Genomic DNA, 5660 nt, shown 5'->3' with positions numbered 1-5660 from the left:
AAAGAACGAAGCCCAATCAAACAAATCAAGATGAAGGCCCAAATAGGGAGGCCCAAGAACGCGGTAACGCCATCGTCCAAGTTTGCAAGTCGCCCAGAATCTGAGCGAATGGAGTGTCATACAGTCGCCCAGAGCTGTTATTCTATTCTCGCCCAAACCTTCAAGTCGCCCAAGGTTTTAACAAACATAAAGCGTTGTGGTTATCAAAACGTACCGTTATCAAAGCAGTTATTAAAGCAGCCCTATCACGTTCCACGATTCAAGGAATTCAATCGAAAGCGGTTGAACGACGAAGAGTAGTGACAGCGGTTAAAAAATGCAGTTTTCATGACAAGTTGGCCATTACGAGGAAAGTGGGCAGTTATAGGACGATCAAGTGGTTTTTAGGAGGTTGATCACAAAGAGATCGTCTATGAAGTATAAAAGGGAGAAAAAACATAGAGCAAAGGACCGAATCAAAAACTCTCGAACAGAGAACATGTAATTTTAATTTCCTTAGCTTAGACTTAAACACTTTTCTTTCAGTAACTCGTATGATTGCGCCCCTTGGAGGCACGTTGTTTTTAATTTCCAGTTGTAAAGTCATCGCCAATAAAAGAACACTCCTTTTTGGGACTTTGTCTCAAGAGGTTTGTCCCTTACACAATCGTCTAATCCCTTTTAATTGTTAGCGACTAACCCGCGCGAAACAGATACAATAAATTTTAGTACAAAAGAGAAATGAACATAATGAAATTATAAGATACGAAACTCAAATTGTAGCTCAAAGTGTCGCACAAAGATCAGAAATTGATTATGAGAAAACATATTATTTCGTAATGGATACCATCACTTTTAGATTTTTAATTAGTTTGACCGTGTCACAAAAGTTCGATATGCACTTTATAGATGTAATAATTGCTTATTTGTATGGTACATTTGATAGTGACATATATATGAAAGCCCTTGAAGGACTTAAAGTGCTTAAAATAAACAATACATGCCGAGAAGTATGTTCTCAATTAAATTGCAGAGATCATTATATGGATTGAAACAGTCCAGACGCATATGGTATAATTGTCTTAATATTTGTCGAAAGACAATTATAAAAATGACAATGGATGTTCATATGTTTCTATAAAAAAAAATACTGAATTTGCAATTGTGGCAGTTTATGTTGATGATTTAAATTTAATTGGAACTTTTGAAAAGCTCAACAAACTATTAATTATTTGAATAATAAATTTGAGATGAAAGTTTTGGAAAAAATCAAATTTTGTTTTGGATTACAGATTAAACATTTCTCAAAAGAATTATTTGTTCATCAATCTACCTATATAGAAAAAGTCTTAAAACCTTTTTTATGGAGAAAAAAACACATCAATTGGCATCACCTATGGTTGTTTGATCACTTGATGTGAAAAAAAGTTCAATCACCTTCATTTGAAGATGGAGAAGATATTCTTGATCTCGAATTACTGTATTTTAGTGTAATTGGAGCATCAACCTATATTGCAAATTACACTCAACCCGACATAACTTTTCTTGTAAATCTCCTAGTAAGATATAGCCATACATCAATTCAAAGACTAGGGCTGGGCAAAATGTCTGAACCGAACTATACGTTTTTTTAAGTTTAATATTTGAACGAGTATTTGAGTCGAAAACCTACGGGTTCGGTTTGGTTCTTGATTCTAGATCAAGAATCGAATCTTTCTAAATTTTTTGTATTAGATAAATCAAATTATTTTAATTTTTTCAAAATAAATTAGCAAATTAACTAATTTTTTTTAATTAATGCTCCAACTTCTAAGTCCATGCCTAGCTAGTCCAACCCAACCAAATTTCTAAATCCAACTTTTTGTTTTAATTTTTGGCCTAATTATTAGTTCAATATTAACAATTAAGCCCACCTGCCTAAGAGGGTCAAGACTGGCCTTGTAGACTTGTAGTTGTATATAATATAATAGTCTTTGTTTCTTTGACCTAAATCACTTAATCAGCTAACAAATCCAGAGAAACTCAAAAAGTGAAAACCTACAACTACAAGCTGCCGACGCCAACTTCCCTTGTTGAACTACCATCGAAGCCGTCGATGCCAAATTTAACGAGGTGGGTTGTAAGCTTCCCTAATGAAATGTCTTTGATTTCCCTATGGTGGACTGTTTCACAACATCTATTTTTTTTTTTTTATTTTAGTAGACTATCGTTTGTCATTACTGGTTCGCAGTTTGCTGGTCATAGTTTAAATAGAAACTCTAGCCATTGTGTTTTGATTTTCACTTTCTTTAGCTGCTGGTATCTGGCCATTTATCATTCTATGATTCGTTTACACATAGATATCAAGATGACCAGTCCAGAAGGCTCAAATCTTGTAGAAAGTTACCTTATATATCTTGATAAAATTATGTTTTCATTTTATGTTACCCTGTATATCTTGATAAAATCCTATTCCGCATTGTTTGTGCAAAATTTAATCAACTTGCTAGTTAAGGTGATACCAATTATGGATGCTCAAATGGAAGACCAAAACAGCCTAAAGAAAGGTTAGAAATATGGAATCATTTCAATAAGAGAAAGAGAAAAAAATGTAATTATTGTGGCAGAATATTTAAGACTATTTCTACTTCTGGAACTTCTACCGTGGGGAAGCATTTAAAAGCGTGTTATGTTTATAAGTACACTACGGTTAATGAAAAACAAGCAATACTGACTCGAGAAAACAGTGATGGTGGTATTATGACTGTGGTGTTTGATAAAGAAAAGTTTAGAAAAGCATTGGTTAAGATGATTGTTATTGATGAATTGTCTTTTTTCTTTGTGGAAGGTGTGGGTTTTAAGGAATTTGTGTAACAATTTTGTCCTAGATTTGAGGTTCCTTCTCTCAAACGATTACTAAAGATGTGCTCCATCTCTATCATGAAACAAATAAATCATTGAGGATTAAATTTATTAATGATGGACAAAAGACTTCTTTAATCACTGATTGTTGGACATCAATTATATGGTAGTCACATCACACTTTATTGATAGAAGTTGCTATAAGTATTATGCCCTAAATCCAATCAACTTTGGACATAAATACTTTTGATATATAATTAATACAATTTAATGGCAGATCTATTATTTAATTAATAGACGATTAAATAAATAATAGAATCTGTAGATTCAAATTTTCGTAATTTGTCAATCACAAAGAGTTGTGATTGTGAGATACAAATTACATCCGATTGAATCTTAAATCGTCCGTGGTCGTCAGTGATAACGAGCTACGGATATCGTTATTACGGATAGACCATCACGTGTTGCATTTCTTATTTGTGAAGTAAGTAGCTGATCTCGCAAACTAAAGTGTGGTGACACTTAAATGAACACGTGGATGTTTTGTTATAGAACAAAACATTGGAGACCCGCAGAGAGATTCCACATGGATGACTATTTAAGTGTCAGTGGTTAATCTCTAACGTTCGGTAGTGGAATTGATCCTTTGACTTAAGGTCGTCATGGTACCTTATATGAGGACAGTCATACTTTGGCGGTGTTGGATGTTGCTCTGCAAATGGCCGCTAATACGATATCGTTCGGGTACGTCAAGAATCGTATGAAGGTTGTGATTGATCAATAAAGGATTCGTCACTCTTAGATAGTAGGAGATTATGATCCGCGTTTCATTCAATTAAGTCGATGATGAAATCCTTGGTCAAGGTGTACTCATAAGTCGAAAAGGAGTTTTCGACTTATATTGACTTAATAGTATAGTGAAAGATATGATCGATAATCGAGATTGATACACTTCCGTATCTCGTAATTGATCGGATCATATTGACGAAGGGATTATAGTTTCACGGTACACGAACGAGTTTGGTTTTGTCATACCACGTGACATTTCCTGCCACATGTATTGCCCTGACACATTGTTAGATGTCAATCAGGGATAGCGAGTGTGAATTGACGATAAATTAAAATGGTGTTTTAATTTATCAATTTTGATTAGATCAAAATAATATTTCACGTCGTTAGGCATCGTGGTCGGGAACCTAATGGGTCGCACACAAAAGAGAATTTGAAGATTGCAAATTGCTAATTGGTCAATTTAACAATCGTTGGATAAATTAATTAATTGGATTAATTAATTTACGGACCGGGTTTAATTAATTGGATTAATTAAATATTGGACCGGACCGGATCGAGCCCGTTTGAGTTTATATAAATACATGACTAAGGTTTGAGGTTCATATGGTTTTCATTATTCTTGCTGGCACAAGAGAAAAAACCCTGGTAGCTGCAATCTTGTTCTCTGTGTGGATTATCGTTGGAGGCCGAACAATTGGACAGCTGTGGATGACGAATCAAGATTGCTGGAACGAAAAGAATAGCAAAGAAGTTTGCAAATCTGGAAAACGTACAATCTTATCACAATTTCTATTTAAACACAAAACGATTCTTGATGGGAATCGAAAATTATTTTAAATTCCGCTGTGCATGTATAAGTAAATTCTCAACAGTGGTATCAGAACCTACTTTGTGTTTGTTAGGAATTGAACTTTGATTGTTATTGTTTTTCATGTTTCTAGCAATTAAGAAAATTAATTTTCGCATTCAAAATTGGTTTTGAGAAAGAAAATAATATTTTAGGATTGGAATATATATAATTAAAACAAAAAAAGAGAAAAAGGCGTGGGATGCTGGCAGCAACAGTTGTTGCCGGCGACGGCAACTCGACTGTTGGCTGTCGGTGCGACAGCGGCAGCAGCTGCGTCTGCCGCTGCTGATGCTGTAGGAGCCGCCACGCCAGGCGGCTCCTGCTGTGGGCTGTGGTGGTGCCACATTGTTGTGACGCCGCCAGAAGAAGTAAAAGAAAATAAAATAAAAAAGAATTTGAATTTTAGGGTTTCTAAAATCGGGTGAGAAGGTTGGTGGAGACGGGGGTTTTCTCTGCAATTAATGTAATTGTGGGGGCCCGACTGCAATATGATGTTGGGGGTCCATTTGTTAAAATTTTAAAATAATGGTTATTTTGCAAAAGGTTGATATTGAGGACCCTTGCTTGCAAGCCCACTACCGGGGTCTGTAAATAACCAAAAGGGCCCTTTTATAATTTAAAGAAATTGGAGGTCCTGTTTATAATTTTAAAATGGGTCAATTTGCAAGTTTCAAAATGGTTTTGAATTTGAATTTTAAAATGGTTTTAAAATTGTATTTCAAATGGGTTTTGACCTATTTTGACTAAAGTTTTAATTTTTACTCAAATTAAAATCTTATTTAAAAAAAAATTGACGACATTTTATATTTTCGTTAAAATTGGATTTTGACTTAAACATTAAACTTTGACCCAATTGAATTTTTATTTCATTTAGGAGTATTATCCTATATTAAAATATTAATTCAATTTAAATTAAAGTTTGACTTTAATTTAATGCTTAATTAAAATTTGATTTTAATCGGTTATTCACCCAAATATATTCTTGTAATTAGAATTGGATTCTAATTTTACATTTAATTAAAATTTGATTTTAATTAAATAATTTCGCCCTAAATATTGGAATTAGAGTTAGACTCTAATTTTGTTATTTAATTAAAAGTTGATTTTAATTAAATTCAATCGCCTTAAGTTTTGAAATTAGAGTTGGACTTTAATTTGATATTTAATTGAAATTTGATTTTAATTAAATAATCCCTCC

General features: G+C 33.5%; 1 long non-coding RNA gene across 1 annotated transcript in view; it reads left to right on the top strand.

The window, feature by feature from the left end:
• The first annotated feature begins 1988 nt into the window (after positions 1-1988).
• LOC111367013 overlaps positions 1989-5660 on the top strand; it is an 11541-nt gene continuing 7869 nt past the window's right edge. The window contains exon 1 of the long non-coding RNA XR_002697701.1: positions 1989-2091. This is a non-coding gene — a long non-coding RNA (uncharacterized LOC111367013). The remainder of the gene's footprint in view (positions 2092-5660) is intronic.

This window comes from Olea europaea, chromosome 2 (assembly GCF_002742605.1).
Source record: "Olea europaea var. sylvestris chromosome 2, O_europaea_v1, whole genome shotgun sequence".
Classification (NCBI taxonomy): Eukaryota; Viridiplantae; Streptophyta; class Magnoliopsida; order Lamiales; family Oleaceae; genus Olea; species Olea europaea.
Note: the sequence above shows the minus strand (reverse complement) of the source record. Positions and strands in the feature narration are given on the sequence as shown.